We start from the raw sequence: 16,865 nt of genomic DNA, 5'->3' as shown, positions 1-16,865 counted from the left end.
CACTCAGAGATACACATACATGAACCATACCCACTCACAGACACACATACATGAACCATGCCCACTCACAGATACACATACATGAACCATGCCCATTCACAGATACACATACATGAACCATGCCCACTCACAGACACACATACATGAACCATACACACTAATACATAAAAACAAAGACATCGTCCATTCAAAATGTAAATAATTTAAGACTTCTTTTTAAAAAAAAAATAATGATCCTAATTTTTAATGCAAGTAGCAGCAACTCTCAAGAGAGGCATAAGATTCATGTGTTTGTGTGGAGCATTTTACAACCTCAGGAGCAACTTTTATAAATGACTCTAGTATTTTGATTACTTTGAAGTTGAAATTTTATCATTGCCTAAACCTTAACCTTGTCCTTGGCCCATCCTTGCTGAAGACTATTGTGTTCACTTCTAATGAGGCTTTGGTGTTTCCTGTATTTAGGGAGAACTTTTAATTTTCTAATCATGTTTTTGGTGAAGAGACTGCCCTCTGAGAAAGAGTCTTTACCTAAAGCCCACTGGGCCTGGGGATAAAAATAGTAGGGACTGTGTTTGGACTCAAGGAAGAAAATCATATTCAATTTCATTATATTCATATTTATTCAATACATATTAGGCATTCCTTCATCTCTAAATATAGCCATCAACAAGAACAGTATCTATGACTCTGACTTCAATTAAAATGATAGCTATTTTATATCCCATTACATATACTGAAAAGTACTTTGTGATCATTGCAACTTCACAACTACAATAGTTATTAGATTTCCTGCTAAATCACTCCAGGTAATGAATTCAAGGACTGAAGTACAAAGGATTTACTTTTCTAAACCCCCAGACACTGAAATACTTTTATAATTGAATTTTAATACAATTTCTTTTTTGTGATTCTATGCACTTCATTAAAAGAATTTTTTAAGTAATTCTGAGAAAGGAGTCTATGCGCTTCAGCAGGCTACCAACGTGTTCTATGCAGCCAAAAAATTAAAAATTCCTGCCCTAAAATAACACCCATGTCTGCTTTTAATTCCTTTTCTCACTCACCTTTTGGGAGAAAGACCGTTGTACTTTAGAATGAAATGTCTCTCCCGTTGGTCCCTGCTTTGAATGTTCATTCCTAGCTATTTGGGCATTTTGGGAGGCTATACGTCCCAGCCACTAAAAGGATGCTTGTGAAAGTTCCAGCCTAGCCTCAGGCTCTGCCCTGCTCTCTACTTGGTGGTCAGCTCTGACGTAAGAAGTCTTTGGAAAAGGCTCCACCTTCTTACCTTCCACACCATGACAGAAGGAGAGCCTCTGAAACCATGGCCGAAACAAATCCTTCCCACCAGTTGCTTCTGCCTGGGGTTTTGCACAGCGGTTTGAAAGTAACTGAAGCAAACTTGATTAGCTACTTCTCTGTGGCCGGGATGAGATGTTATCGCTGAAAGCAACTCAGATGAGAAAGGGGCTTGTTTTAGCTTATAGTTTCAGAGTGGGTGCAGTCTGTCATGGCAGGGAAGGCTTGGCAGCACTGAAAAAGGTACTGAGCCAGGTCACATCCTGCTTCTTGGGTGATCTGGGAAGGACTGGGGAAAGAGCTTCCTTCTTCCCAGAATACTCCTGTTCTCATTGCCATGCCTCTACTTTCTGTCTGGTTGACCCGCCTATACTTTCTGCCTGGCCAATCAGCGTTTATTTAAAACATGATTGACAAAATACAGACAATTCTCCCACACCAATGAAATTATTGAATGAGCAGAGCAAAATGCTTTCAACCCATTCCCGCTTTTATTGGTCCAGTGCAAGCTTGTATTTATTCACTGTGTCTTCTCTTTACTCCTGTTTTATCTCCTCCCTACTTCTCTCTGCCTGCTCTCTACTTGAAGAAAACTACCTTAAGCAGGTTCTGACAGTGGGGAGGCCTATAGCCATCTTGCTCTGCCTGTGGCAAAACAGACAACTTTATCCCTGGAATTTAGTAGTAGGAAACTTACTGCAGGCTTAACCTAAACCATGGCCCATCTTTGATGATCAGTAAAGTGATATTTTTACCTTATATTGGCCCGATCTCTCTGTTTACACCTGAACTTGTTCCTAACTTCAAAAGAGAGAAAAAAAATACATTAATTATAGTCTCCTAAAATCTACATAATATTTTTGAAAACATAATTCCAAATTTATCTATTTATCTTCCTTTTTTCTTTCTTCCCTTTCTTTCTTTCTCCTTTTTTTTAGCTATAGAACTTTCCAAACTTGGGATCAGTTCAATCTTTTCCTTTTAATTCAATCTACTGCCTTATGCTTAGAAGCATCTAATATGTTTTCCAGTCTTCTGAAAGATTATTTTACTTTAAAATCATAACCTGAAATTTGTCTTACTATATGCTATGATATGGTGGTCCTCTAAGTGAATTGTTTTCTAACCTCAAACAACTAACAAAAGTAATTAAAGATACATACATGGATATAATACAATAATAGTCTCCATCTTCTTTCATCGCGTGGAAATTTTTGCTGCTTGCCTGCTAGTCCCAAGTCTAGTGCTTCACAGCATGACTTCAACATGGAACAAGACTCACTCCCCTCCTGAGTGTGACTCAAGGTCTGATTTATTAGGTCGATTCACCTTTTCAGGTGTAAGTCCCATAAGAACTTCACTACCATAAACTAATAAGATACATTGATATACATTACAGTTTGGATCAATATGATTTTCTGTATAGGAAAACATTTCAACACTTGGTAGCTCAAAACTATAAATAGCCCAGCTTTAAAGTGCTCGTCTGGCAAGAAAAACCTGAGTTCAATTCCCAGAACCTGCATTTTTCTTTAAAGCCAGGCAAAGCACCATGCATTCATAATCCCGGTGCTAAGAAGGCGAGAAAGGTGGCTCCCTGGAGCTCACTAGCCAGCCAGCCAGCCTACTTGGAGAGTTTCAGGACAGTAAAAGACCATCTCATGGTTTGAAAAGTGGACAATGGATTGCACCTAGGGAATTATACCCAAGGTCCTCTGGCCTTCACATGCATGCGTGCACGTGCACACACACACACACACACACACACACACACACTCTAGAGGTACCTGTTAGTCTTCGTGACTGCATAGGCTAGCCAGACATTTGTTCTAATTTGGGCAAAAGAGACAGAGCAGAAAAATCCATAATGACTTGCTTTATTCATGGGACCAATCCCATGGAAGACCCTGTGAGGTACTGTGGTTCTTCATCTTCAGGGAAATGCCCCTGGGTTTGTTTCTATGGTGTTCTTCAGGTCTATGCAGCAACAGGGACAAGTGTCTGTGAACAAGCATTTGTCAAACCCTGCTGTGCCGTATTTCCTTTTATTCCACTGGCCAGAGCTAATCACGTGACCACGTACAGACATTGTCCCTGTGGGTCTGCAGGGCAAGGATCTATGAGAACCCTTTTTCAAACAAGCTACAACAGTGAGGTCTCTCAAAATGTTCCAGACTTCTGAACCCTTTTCTCCTCTCAGGTATCATTTTAGCCAAAGCTTCATGGCTTCTACAACAGTACCAATGGCATGTTTTGGGATGTGATCAATCTATAAATTAGTAGAGACATGAAAACTGAATTGTATTTAGCACGGCATCCACCCTTATTTAATGAAATCTCCTTTTATTCTTTTGACATTTTTATCCATATCCTCCCTCAGATGTCTAATTATAATGATCCCTATGTATGGTGCATTTTTCTTCCTATCTTCATTATTCTCAATTATAAATTCAGTTGCATTTTGAGTGTATGATAGAAGGGACTAGAAATAAATGCACCAAACCAGTCTCTTCTCCTTCCTGTCCATGCATGTCTATGAAATGGAATAACCCTTCATGCATGTCTATGAAATGGAATAACCCTTCAGTAAGACAGTGGAGCAAGCTTGGCAAACGGTTTGCATCTTCAAGGAGATAGGACAAATGGCCATAACGAGAAATGTTGGTTTATCTGATTGTTTTCTGCCCTTCTAGACTGAAAATGACCGAGTCTCCATATGTAACGACCTAAAGAGGCAGTGAATAAAGAGGAGGCTACACCGCAGCAGAATCCCTGAGTGGAAAGAAAGAAATGTGTAGTTGGGGAAATGGACACTAACAGGAAGTGACTGTGTGACCACAAGTCAGCCAAGGTGACTGCGCTAGGGTGGGAGGATTAGGGGCGATCCGAGGGTGCCTGGACCTCAGTAAGTGAGGGCTGCGTTTCACAAACATTGTTGCTTTCTAGCACGGTGAGTGAGATGAACGCAAGGCCATGTCAGAGTCTGAGTCAAAGGAGACGTCTGCGCGCAGGCCCGGGTCTACCAGCCAGGTCCAGCGTTGTTCTTCGCTAAAGCCCACGGCCAGCTCTGCCCTGTCATCAGCCTATCTCAGAGAACTGTGCCGTGCTGCAGCATTTCAGGTCATGTGACCTACCTGAGAGGAGCTTCAGGTGTGTCCCTGCCCCACCTGCCAAAGAACTCAGAAAACCAAGCCGGGTCCGTCACGTGTAACTCGGCACGGGTGTGTGGGTTCACGTAGGTTCATGAAATGAAGACTCAAAAACACCTTGAGAACGAGCTTAGCGTCTGCGACTGCGGGGCGGGGTTATGGGGGAGGGGGGATCTGTCTCGGTGAACTGAAGCTCTATCACTTTGTCTCCTGGCATCTTTATTTTTTTCTTTATTTACACTTTAGCTAGTAGGCTTCCACATCGCAAAACAAACTGAATGAAGTTCCCGAAAGCACAATGCCAGGTGCAAATACCTGATTCCTGAGGTACCACGGTTTTCCTGGGTTTCCTGTAAACCAAGTTTTGCATAGGCTTTGTATCCAGGGGAAACTCGAGGGCAACAAAAGTTGTCTGTAACACAAAGGCTGGATTAGAGGCTGGGTGGAAACTCTGGAGCTAGACCAGGTGTAGCCCAGCAGGGTCTCGTGGCTTGTGAGGGTTACTTGCTAACCCTCTGGCGCCAGGCGGGAATGAATTTCTGCCACGGTCTCCTGTTGCTGCCCCACCATTCCCAAATCTATGCCTCTCCCTGCAGACAGGCTTACTCAGAGTCCCAGGTGGGTGTCACGGGTTATGGTGTTACATTACACACTCACACACTCATGCGCACACACTTGTCAAAAAGAACCATATACCTGCTGTGACAGGCTCCATCACAGTGCCAGCTCAGCCTTTCCTGACTCTCCTCCTATTCTCCAACCTTTGGCCGCTTTCCTGGCTCGAGGCCATCCTCAGTCACTGAACTCATGACTCCTGTGTGCTCCGTGATAATCAAATGACCCCCACGCACCACAGTCTCTTCCGTTCATCTACTTGTTTTTTGTTTGCATCTTGTTTCTGTCTCCCCAGTCCTGTTTTTACAAGTTCTTCGTTGTGCATATCTCTAAGCTGCTATTAACTTCTGAGTCTGAGAAACATATTGCCAGCCTAGAATGTTCCAGGAAATAAATGCAGACCTCAACCCAAAATACTTGAAGAAAGAACCCTACAGGAGGGTAAATGTTGTTCTCTTTGAGTTCCCCCAAATGTTTATCAGGGGACTCCAGATGGAGTTTGGGAGAAAGAAAGGCCTTCCCAAAGTCATTTCTTGATTGGATCAGGTCTGATCTAGAGTGTGTAAATCTTTTTTTTTTTCCCCCGGCAACACAATATTTTATTAAAGGACCAAATAATTACAGAGATTCAAATTTCTTATCAGTTATAAAAATTTCCTCAATAATTTTTATATTTATATAGGTAAATCAGGATACCTCTACAATCTCTTTTTAAAGAATTATTAATATTGAAATACTTATTTTTATTTATAAATAAATAAATAGAGTGTGTAAATCTTAAGGGAGTTTGTGCATCAACTGGAAGTATTGGGGGTGGGGAGGACTCTACATCCCCCATTTGTATTCAACTGCTTAGCACAGGCCTCTACTCTAAGCTATTTGCCTGCTATCCAGCCTTGGCCAGGGAATGCACGCAGATAACAATACAGGCGATAGCCGGTAGCAAATACCGTGGGAGTTCCTGTAGTGGCTAATCCCCTCCTTTAGCTCTTCCAATCAACACAGGGCTACACCAGACTTCCATCATCCATGGATCCCCTGACTCTAACAGTCAGCTGCACGCGCACACACGCGCACACACACACAATCCAACTGCCTTGAGCCCCTAAATGATGGTTGGGCCCCAAACGTCGTCCTTGGACACCACTCTTTCCCTATTGTAGGCATTCTCATTCACTCAGCTGACTGTAGTTAAGAAAAGATAACCCACAGACCAATTAATATCGATGAAATGCCTGATTACCCAATATGGTTTAGAGATTTAACACCATCTCTAGCAAAATTCCATTCTTCACAGAAACAGAAACATTTATATGGAAACACAAAGGGAAGAGAAAGTAAAACCACAAAGAAATATCAGCTTACTGTAATTAGACTGATTATTATTTTTAAAGATTTTTTTTTAGACTAACACTTGTAAGAATGCAGAGGAAATTGTAATGTTTAAACACTATTGGGAAGAATTAAATTAGTACAGCCATTCTGAAGAACTATATGGAGTTCCTCAAAAAACTAAGAGCAAATCTATCATATGATCCAACTATTCTACTGATAGATTTAAATCCAAAGAAAATGAAGTCGGTATAAGGAATAGATGCCTGGAGTCCTGTGCTTACTATGAATCAATTTACAATGCCCAAGATGCAGAATTACCCTGAATTATACACTCATGAGTGAATTAGCAAATAAAATTACATATGTATGTGTATGTATGAGTGCTAGTCAATCTTAATAAGAGTGAAATCCTATCATTTGCAAAAGCCCATGATATTGGAGGGCGTTATATTGAATGGTATTAGCCAGATAAAATAAAATAAACACTGAACATTCTCTTTCCTGTATGGAGCCTACAGAAGGTTTCCCTGGATGTAGTGTAATGATTACTGGAATTCAGAAAGGGGGAGGGAGAGAAGGGGTAGAAAGGTTCAGACACTCAATACTATAACACAGCTAAATAGAAGGGGTAGTAATGAAAGACCCTACAGACCCCCTCCTCAAAACCCGCAGCTAGCATGCTCCCGGGGAACATCCTGTTTGCTTAAAATAAAAAAAATTCTCCGGATCAGCAGTCAGCCTGCTCTCGTAAGAACATCCCATGTGCTTGAGAGAGCAAGATATCTATGAGATAGGAAGACTGCAAGGCAGGATGTCAATAAGATAGGACATCAACAAAGCAGGTTGACTGCAAAACAGGATATCTATAAGATAGGAACAGGATGACTATTGCCAAACATCCATGCTGAGAGAGGAAACCATTCATGCCCCCCCGCCTCATTCCAATAACCACGCTTTGCTTCTGTAAACTTGCTTTTTGTTCTTCCCTATAAAAAGCCCGCCCTCCAGTTGGCAGGTGCGCAAGTCCTCCGAAAGACTTTGCCGCCCGCAGGTACCTGTGTTTACTCAATAAACCTCTTGCTAATTGCATCCTGTGGCCTGGTCTCGGAGTGTCCTGGTTCTGGGGTCTTCATGGGAGAAAAGGGTCCTCTCTGAGGGTCTTCAGTATGATGTTTCATAACACAGTAGGGTGACTATAGTTCTCAGTATGTTATGATTTATGGCACAGGGGTGACCCTGGCAGGTTCCACTGCAGGTGAGAGAGGCCACGGCAGGTGGGAGACAGACAGATAGGCCATGTAAAGAAAGCTTGGGTATAGAGTTTATTTAGTAATTGTTGGGAGGATGTAAGGGTACGGGAGTTACGGTGAGGGAAAGAGAGAGGGATAGAGAAAGATAGAAGAGGAAAGGGGAAGGAGGAAAAGACAGAAAAAGAGAGGAAAAAGGAAGCCCCCACCCCAGATCAGTTTGCCTGGTAGGAAAGGGGGAGATTGAGAGTGAGCAGAGCTAGTCTCTTAAAGGAACCCAGGTGACAGGGCAGGCCAGCACCATTATAATTATAACAAGCAACCTACTATATGTAGACTTTGGAGGGGTCCAGAAAAGAGCTCAATAACTATAAACTAAGAAAATCAAAGAGAAGGAAATTATAATTAGCTCAACTTAATCCCAGCATCTTCTATGAATGTGTTAAAATTAAGTTACCCTAGAAATATGTACAACTATCACATGTTAATTTGAATAATACTTAATTTAAAATATATACTATAATATTATAGTAATCAAAACAGCATGGCACTGGCATAAAAACAGACATATACATAAATGGAAAAGAACAAAGTACCCAGAGATAAACTGATGTTTTACAGTCAAGCAATATTTAATGGAAGCCAAGAACACACAATGGATAAAAATACAATTTCTTGGGTGGTGTTGAAAAACTAGATACCTCCAGGCAGCAAAATGAAATTGGACCTGTTTTATATTACTCACAAAACTGGCTCAAAATGGGTTGGATACTTAAATATAAGACTGAAACCACAAAAATTTCTTTGAAGAAAATGTAAGATAAATTAGTCTTAACAATTACTTTTTTTTTTTTGAGATAACATCAAATTTTCAGGCCATAGAAGCAAAACTAAACAAGTTGGAGAGCAATGAAGTTTCTGTATAACAAACATTTGTGCCAGTAAAGTGTTAGGGCAGTAAACATATTGACAGAAGATATTTGCAAGTCAAATACTAATGAGGGGTCACCATTCAAAATACATGGAAAAGTTATACAACTCAAAGGCAAAATAAGTCATTATCCAATTAAAACTGAGCATAGAACCTGAATAGACATTTTACCAAAGAAGATGTACAAATGGTCACTTAGGGTGCTCAACATGGCTCACCAGGGAAGTGTGCTAGGAATACACCAATAACCGTGGAATGCCGTAGTTCATATTCTGAGTAGAACAATGTTGAAGCCATATTGATTAACAGAAGTCAAAGGAAAGATCTCATGCAGAATGATCAAGAAGACATGAGGAATGCTGGAGTTTAATTTGGCTTATAATGATGGCCCAACTTGGGAAATATGACTATTAAAAACAACATGTTTACACACACACACACACACACACACACACACACACACACTTTTTAAAAACACTTTTGCAGGGTTTGGGATCAAACGCAAGATGTCACTCATGCTTGGCAACCACTCTACCACTGAAACACATGCTTAGCCCTGAAATGAGACATAAGCCTTGTTCTTATAGACTTGAGGATGTCCCTAGGTAGGGCAATAGAGTTTGTTTTGGAGGACACGAGACAGTATCAATAGATAAAAGTTACAGGGAGGCATTTCACCTCAGTCTGAAAGAATTCTTCCCTAAGAATCTGAGTGGCTTGAAATAGAACATGATATAGCGTGGAGTAGAGTGACGTTGGAGATGCTCAAATCAGCCACAAAACCTGCTCTCCCGAGGATTCGGCACCGAATAGTGTTGAGGAGCAGATAATCGCGGAATGTCCCACTCACACTGATAGCAAAGCTATCGCATCTAAAAGGGAAAGTGGAGAGTGAAGGACAGCCCAGGAGGCCATCACTGAACTCCACTGAGGACCCTGACGTTGTGCTTATCAAGCTGGCTGCTGTGTGAAGTTGTGGAGTTCTTGGGCCCGCTCTTGTCGCATCCTCCCATTAAGGACAATCAGCAAACTGTCATTTCCTTTCCGCCTCATGCATAATTATTAAGAACACATTTCATAATGCTTCCGCCATATGTTAGTTACGTGTACCGCTCTTGTTTGTTCCTTCATGCAATAAGACTTCAGTGAGCACAACGAGGAAGAAACAAACCATGCTGACCATATTTGGATTTGCTTCTTGATTTCCCTCCTCTAGGTAAACGCTTCTCTCTATGCTCACGGTGTAACACGCTTGGTACGCTATTTCTAGCCAGATCTGAACAGAGCTTCGTTGAAATGCCAGCTGAGGATGGTTGAACTTCTTACCTTTGTCGTTTGTAGGCAATTTTATTTTTACTCTGTGCATTAATTACTTTTCACTTTGTTGTGTCAAACTACAAAGGGACTTCAGAGAGGGTGGGCGGTTATTTAGGTTCGTGGTATGAGGCGACACAGTTCTTCAAGGCAGGGGTGTGAGGTGAGTGGCCGCACTGCTTCTAGTCAGGAAACACAGAGAAATGGGTGTTATGCCTTCTTTTCTTGTCTTTTTTATTCAGTCTGGGAACCCAGCCCACAGGTCGCATCTGCCACACTCACTGTGGGTCTTCCCTCCTCACTTACAATTCTTTAGAAATGTCCTCACAGAACCCATCCAGGGCTGTGTCTCCAAGGTGATTGAGAATCCAGTCAAGCTTAAAATCAGGGTTAACCACTACAGTCTATTTCTATAATCGTTAAAACTTCTGATTTTGACTGTCTTGATCAAATAATTACTAAAGGTTCCTTCAACCCTGTTGCTACCCAGCCTCCACTTAACAGCCAGACAGGAATGGCACTGGTCTGATCTGCTTGAGGCAGGCAGCTCCCAGCCTGTTAGGGGGACTGACTTCTTCCTGAACCCCTCCCTGTGTGTCTCTGTTCTTGTCTGGGAGAGCACACCGTAGGGTGAAGACAAACAGGATTGCATGGGTGACTGAGTGACCTGAGCTTGGGGAGGGCCTTAAGACTGAGTGAGTACTGTTTGTTAATGCTTGCTGTTGCTGTGTCACCCAGACCGCAACCCTGTCCTGTGGGTTTGTTCTCCCAGTCTGAAGAATTCCGAGCACACTACCTTACCTACAGGAGACACCCCATAAACTGCATACTAAGTTATTAATAAATCAGCATATGAAACATGAATCCTGTCCTCAAGATGCTCACCTTGGGAGAAGCAGATATACAAGCTCACCTTCTGCACCTCCCTACACACACACACACACACACACACACACACGGTATCCTTCCTGACACACTGTATGTGTTTGATGCCTGTTCAGGAGTATTAATGATTGCCATGTGTAGAAAGACCAATGCTGAGTTAGAGAGACCAATCCTCAAACTCTCCAAACCTACCCTGCCCGAAGAAGGCAAGTAATTGATCACTCACTCTCATGAGGTTCTCGCGAGAGTCACCTACCATCTCCTCAAACCACACAGCTCCTTCCTGCCAAGCCACACTGCCCTCAGGGAGGAGATGCTGGTTAAATATCTCTCTTAGTCTGGTCCCATATCTGGCCATGTGTAAAGCCCCCCATCAATTAGTGCCTCCTGGAAACATTCTTCTCCCTAAAATGTATACCACTTAATCCCATTGTAGGGCAGGGATGCTCAAAGCTAAGGAGTATGTTAAGTAATGGTTGGGGCCCCTTCCTAGGTAAACAGTGTATTCCTGGCGGTTGGATCGTTCCTATGACAAGGTTTTAGGAACTAGAAGCAAGATCCTTCCATCCCGTGCAAGACATAGTTATTTGTGCCTAGGGTTTAATTTACCAGTTATCAAAGTATGCGTGGCATAAGGATCTTGCTCTGTGGTAGAGCACTTGCGTAGCACGCACAAGGTTCCGGGTTCAATACCTGGTACTGAAGAAAGAAGGGGTAGAGATGGCTGTTAGTGGAGAGTGGAAACACCATGGGGGAGGCGCATGGAGAAACCACAGGGGATGCTGGTTACAAATAAACATTCCTGTGCTCGCTACACCCAAACTCTCAGATTCAAAACAGCCAGAAATCAGGGTGATGAACATAGCTCCAAGGAGCTCTTTCTTTCTAGACAGGTTTGTACATAGAGGAGGCAGTGCTGGCCATCACAAATCTATCAGCATCCTTGGAGCTGAGACAGACAGTCAGTAATTTCCCCTGGGCCTCAGCAGCAAGCAGTGCAGCGGTGGCAAAAGCAGGACCTGTATGTGCTTCTCCGAAGGCCGTGTGACATGCCGTTTGATTGTTTTCTGCAGCATTGCTCCCAGGGGCCAGAAGGCTATGGCCAATTTTCTTTGATCTGACACCAAGGAGATTTCCCACTGCTGCCTTTCTCAGTCAGAGCTGAGCCAAAGCTGCACAGGTGCCAGGTACCACGTCTAAAGCGGAACTGCTTTCTAAATAGAACTCCCTGGAGCATCCAGGTTCAAGGGCATTTTGAAGGTCACAACTAAAAAAAAAAAAAAGGACTCTGACTAAAACTTCTCCCTCCCCCCAAACTGTTTCTTCTGTATGGAACCTCCCTTCTTATTCATTCCCAGATGTCAACATGAGGTTGGCTAAGGGGAAGGACAGGTGTTGGGGAATGCTGTGTTTATAGAGCCAGCTGGAAGGAAAATGTAGACTATACACACCTTCCCTTCCAGGACCTCCTCCCTGGTCCTCGCACAGTGTCCAAGCCATAATTGTGCTCATAGCACAGAGACAGGGCATAGCCCAGATACCTGGAAACACAGAACGTGAAGGTGAAAAGCAGTAACTTAAAATGGACTCGTCCTTATGATGTAACGTTCTAGCGAACACTGCAGAGAGGGGAGTTGGAATCCTGCAGGTACCCAAGGGAATGAAGAGGTGGAGACAGAAGAACAGCAGATGCAGAGACCCTGAGAGGGAAACTAAATGAAAACAATCCCAGGGGCCAGAATACAGTGAGCAAAGAACGGGGTAGGGACAGGGACGTCAGGCAAGCAGTGGAGTGACCAGCATGCCTGTTGTAGATGTTGTAGAGAACCTCAAAGGACACTCCAAGGATGCCACCTCTGGGTTGATATTTAACAGAAGTCATCTTATGCCTTAACTAAGTCAATATGGCTGTTGCCCTGGGACTAGACAGACTGCTCTGTCTAGAGGCCAGAACAAAGGGTGAGAGAGCCCTCTAGGGACAATCAAAACTATCCTAGTGAGACACACTGAGGGTGCTGAGACCAAGGTGATAACAAGGCAATGACCAGAAAAATGACGGCAACTTGAAAACAAAAACAAAAACCACACAGCAAAAGCATAATAAAGTGTGGGGAAACTGAGGTCTGAGGTCCGAGTCAGAGTGATGGGCACAGGGATCTTTAGCCTCTTCTCTCTACCTTTGCATATGTTTCAAATCAGTTACAAACACACATGCAAACAAATGACACTAGTAAATCACTGAGGACACAAAGCACAGGGAAGGAGCAGAGCGTGACTCTGGGGCACGGGTCAGGCTTTGGCCTTTCCCAATGGGAGAGAATAACCACGGGAACGGTGGTTAGACACGGAGCAGGGGAAAAAGAAATAAAGGAAGGAGGGCCTTGTTAAGTGACCTCAAAATTCTCAGCCAAAGAGGTCAAAATGACCTCCCTCCCCACTTTGAGCCCAAGCAGGGGAATAAACAAGATGTTGGGTTGGTGTTTGAAGAAAAGAAGCTTTGATGCCGCCATAGCACAAGAGGCCAGAGAGGCTAAAACGATGGGGTTGGATGGGGTGGGGGTGTGATCAGGCTACAGGCTCTTGCTGCTTCTCAGTGATGTGTTCTGAGACCTCACCACAGTTCTGCCATGCTGTTTCTAGATATTTCAATGCCTCACAAAGAGTGTATAATGCCAGGAAGGCCAAATACCTTTTGAATGGAGGCTAACTTTCCTCTATTCCCTCCTGTTCTCCCGGATCCTGGGGACTCTTATTGCAATCCTCTGCAGCCAGCTCCCGGCACTCAGCGAGGTGGTGCCCAAACACTAGGTGTCTTCAGAACCTTAGTCAGTCTGAGAAACATTCACTCTACATGGGCCTTCAAGATTTAGAAGGAGAGACATTTAGGATTTGGAGAAATTCATAAGTAGGTCCTAGTGGGGAAGAGGAGAAGATGAACACATAAGCCAGCTGTTTCCATCCAGGGAGAAACAAATATAGAAGACATAACAAAAATCTAAGGCTAGCATCAGCTCACTTCAGTATCTGACACAGGCATCCAGAAGCACTATCACGTCCCTAAATGGGCTCTGAGGCTGGGAGCATCATGGAAATTTACAGCTCCCATGGAAAATTTCCAGGACCACAAACTGCTAGGGTTGTGTCTGCGCTAAGCTGCAGGGCACTTGTCTGGCCATCTGAAAAGGAAAGGCTTGGGAATTAAATGACAAATGTCAGCTAGGGCCCCAGGGAATAAATTAACATACATATGGGGGTGGTGGGGGTGGTGCTGAATATGATAGGGCATCTTTAGAAGACTTTAAAGCCTTGGTATGAGCCTAGCAGGTACCAAGCTCTAGAAAATGTCAGTCCTCTTGTAACTGATATTTGCTGATTGGAGGGGGATATGAGCAGAGCTTCTCTGGGTCAAGTAACACATTGTTCTTTTACTTAGGTTCTAGATGAAGAGGTGCACTTGATTTCTGAAAAATCCTCAATCTGTGCTCATAGGATCCCCACACTTTTACTTATGTACTAAGTTTGAATTAAAAGGTGTGCACTTTTTATGGGCTAGACAGGTAGCTCTTCAGTTAAAGGTACTTGCTGGACTAGCACGGTACTGGAGTTCAGATCCCAAGAACCCATGTGACAAGCTGGGCATCCATGCATGCCTATAACTACACCTCTGAAGGAAAAGGAGACAAGGGAATCACTAAGGCAGAATTCTGGCTTCCAGGGTCAGGGAGAGACACTGCCTCAAAGGAACAGAAAAGGATGCCTGATCCATGCATGCACCCAGGCACCTATATCTTCCTCATACGTGTGTTCATATGCTCACACAGAGAAGCACATACACAGATAAATAAATAGATCTAAGTAATTAAATTTTAAAAAATACTGCCTATCACAAGTTAATGATTAGTTCATTAAGTCAGGACTGTCGCTACTTGAGTCAATTAAAATATTTGAAGACGGGTGGTGGTGGTACATGCCTTTAATCACAGAGGTAGGCAGATCTCTATGAGTTTGAGGCCAGCCTGGGCTACAAGAGCAAGTTCCAGGACAGCTAGGGTTGTTACACAGAGAAACCTTGGCTGGGGGAGAAAAAAGAAATAGATAATATAAAATATTTGAAATTTCTAAATTTCAATATTTTTCAAATAGTTTGACTTTTTGATGTAACCATACTTGTTATGGTTTAAGTAAAAATGTTGCAGGTCCCTGAGTGGCTACAATGGGCAGCAGACCATGAGACCATTCAGCAGGTCCCTGAAGTGGAGGCAGGCAGCAGGCAGCGGGTCCCAAGAACAGCCAGTCCCGGGCAGGGATGGCACAGTTCCTCAAGTGGCTGCAGTGGGCCGTGAGGGACAGTGAATCCCAGCCAGGGAGCCACAGCCCCAGCAGGTAAGAGACAGAGACAGATAGGCACACCATGCAGAGTGAGTTTGGATATTTATTTAATGGGTTATGGAAGGGAAAAGGGAGAAGGGGAAAAGAACAGAGAGAGAGAGAGAAGGAGGGAGGAAAAAACAGAGAGGGTAAGAAAAGAAGAAAGAGATAAAAGCTGTCTCATTGAGAGAGAGGGAGAGAGAGAGAGAGAGAGAGAGAGAGAGAGAGAGAGAGAGAGAGAGAAAGAGAAGAGACTTGGATTGCAAGCAGGAAGGAAGAGCTGCCTGCCTCAGTAGATGGGAGGAGTGGTAGGGCTTGTCTCTTAAAGGGACAGGACAGACCATTACAATACTTACACAGATAAAACTAGGGAAAATTTCTCAAGCTTGTAAGATATCTTATACATTATTATATACTACTTATTATATGTTATATATACATATGTATGTGATATTTTGAATGAATGGCTTTTACCTTTTTAATTTTTCCTCTTTCAGCTCTAGTCAATATTGTTTAGGAATTTATTTAGCAAGCAAGTAAAAATAAAAGCAAGAAATCAAAGAATACATTTATACACAGTCGTACACACATATAAAATATAATTCAACATCTATTCTTCCTTGATAACACATTGCAGTTTTAATCATTTAAGTACATGAAATTCGTGTATCTGTTTCCAATCTGCCTCTCCTGATAGATGTGTACCATGAGAGGCACACAGGATATTCTCATTCCTTATATTCCTTGCAACCAACAGGGTTCTGGAGAATGGTGACAGACCTAAGAGCTGTTAATAAGGTGATTCAACCAATGGGTCCTCTATAATCTGGACTTCCTTTGCCTCCCGCTTTTGTCTAAATAACAGCCTTTAAGAGACCAACCCATTTTGGGTGTGCTCCTAAAGACTGTTGGCTGAAGGAGTTCCCACAGCAGGGCACCTAGTTTATAGGCAAATACTCAATATTTGTTGAATGAACAAATGGAGAAGTTGAATGGATGCATGAATGTGAAATCTAGTGTTTGTTGTCATTGAGCAAATTCTTTGAACAAGTCCTGGATAAGACAGAAGCTCACGTCCCCATTGCCATAAAAAATCCATGATAATATATAGAAACAAAAAGGCCTTTCAAAGAGTCATTCTTTATTGTGTAAATTATTCAAATAAATGTCAGGGCTTTGTCCTTATTTTTATTACACAAATTTTTTCATCTTAGAAGCACCTTGAAAACAGGTTCCCTTCATTCACAGTGTATTAATGAATCTTCCCTTTTATACCTTTATGATCAAGTCATAAAGGACCCAAAGGAAAAATAAATGAAATATATAAGTTAAAAGCTGAGCTATTAATAGTGATATAAAAGAAATCCCCTATGCCAAGGACAGAGAAACTATAATAGTAAGCACAAAAAAAAAGAGAGGAGGAGGGCGTTGTGTCAAAACATGCAGGCACTTCAACAAGAAATGACAGAGCTGAGAGAAAAATGACTCCTGTAACTATCTGAGTATGTGTGTAGAATGAGTGCACAGCCCACTGGGGAAGGCTGCTCAGGTGCAGACCTGAGCAAGGCTGGGCTTGAAGCAGAGAAATCCTGATGGAGGAAGGTCATTGGTTGATTAAATAAAGAAGCTGCTTGCCCTGATAGGTTAGAACGTAGGTGGGAGGAGTGTCATTGGTTGATTAAATAAAGAAGCTGCTTGCCCTGATAGGTTAGAACGTAG

This window comes from Microtus ochrogaster (assembly GCF_000317375.1).
Source record: "Microtus ochrogaster isolate Prairie Vole_2 chromosome 6 unlocalized genomic scaffold, MicOch1.0 chr6_random_2, whole genome shotgun sequence".
Taxonomy (NCBI): Eukaryota; Metazoa; Chordata; class Mammalia; order Rodentia; family Cricetidae; genus Microtus; species Microtus ochrogaster.
The sequence above is the reverse complement of the archived record's forward strand: the minus strand, read 5'-3'. Positions refer to the sequence as shown.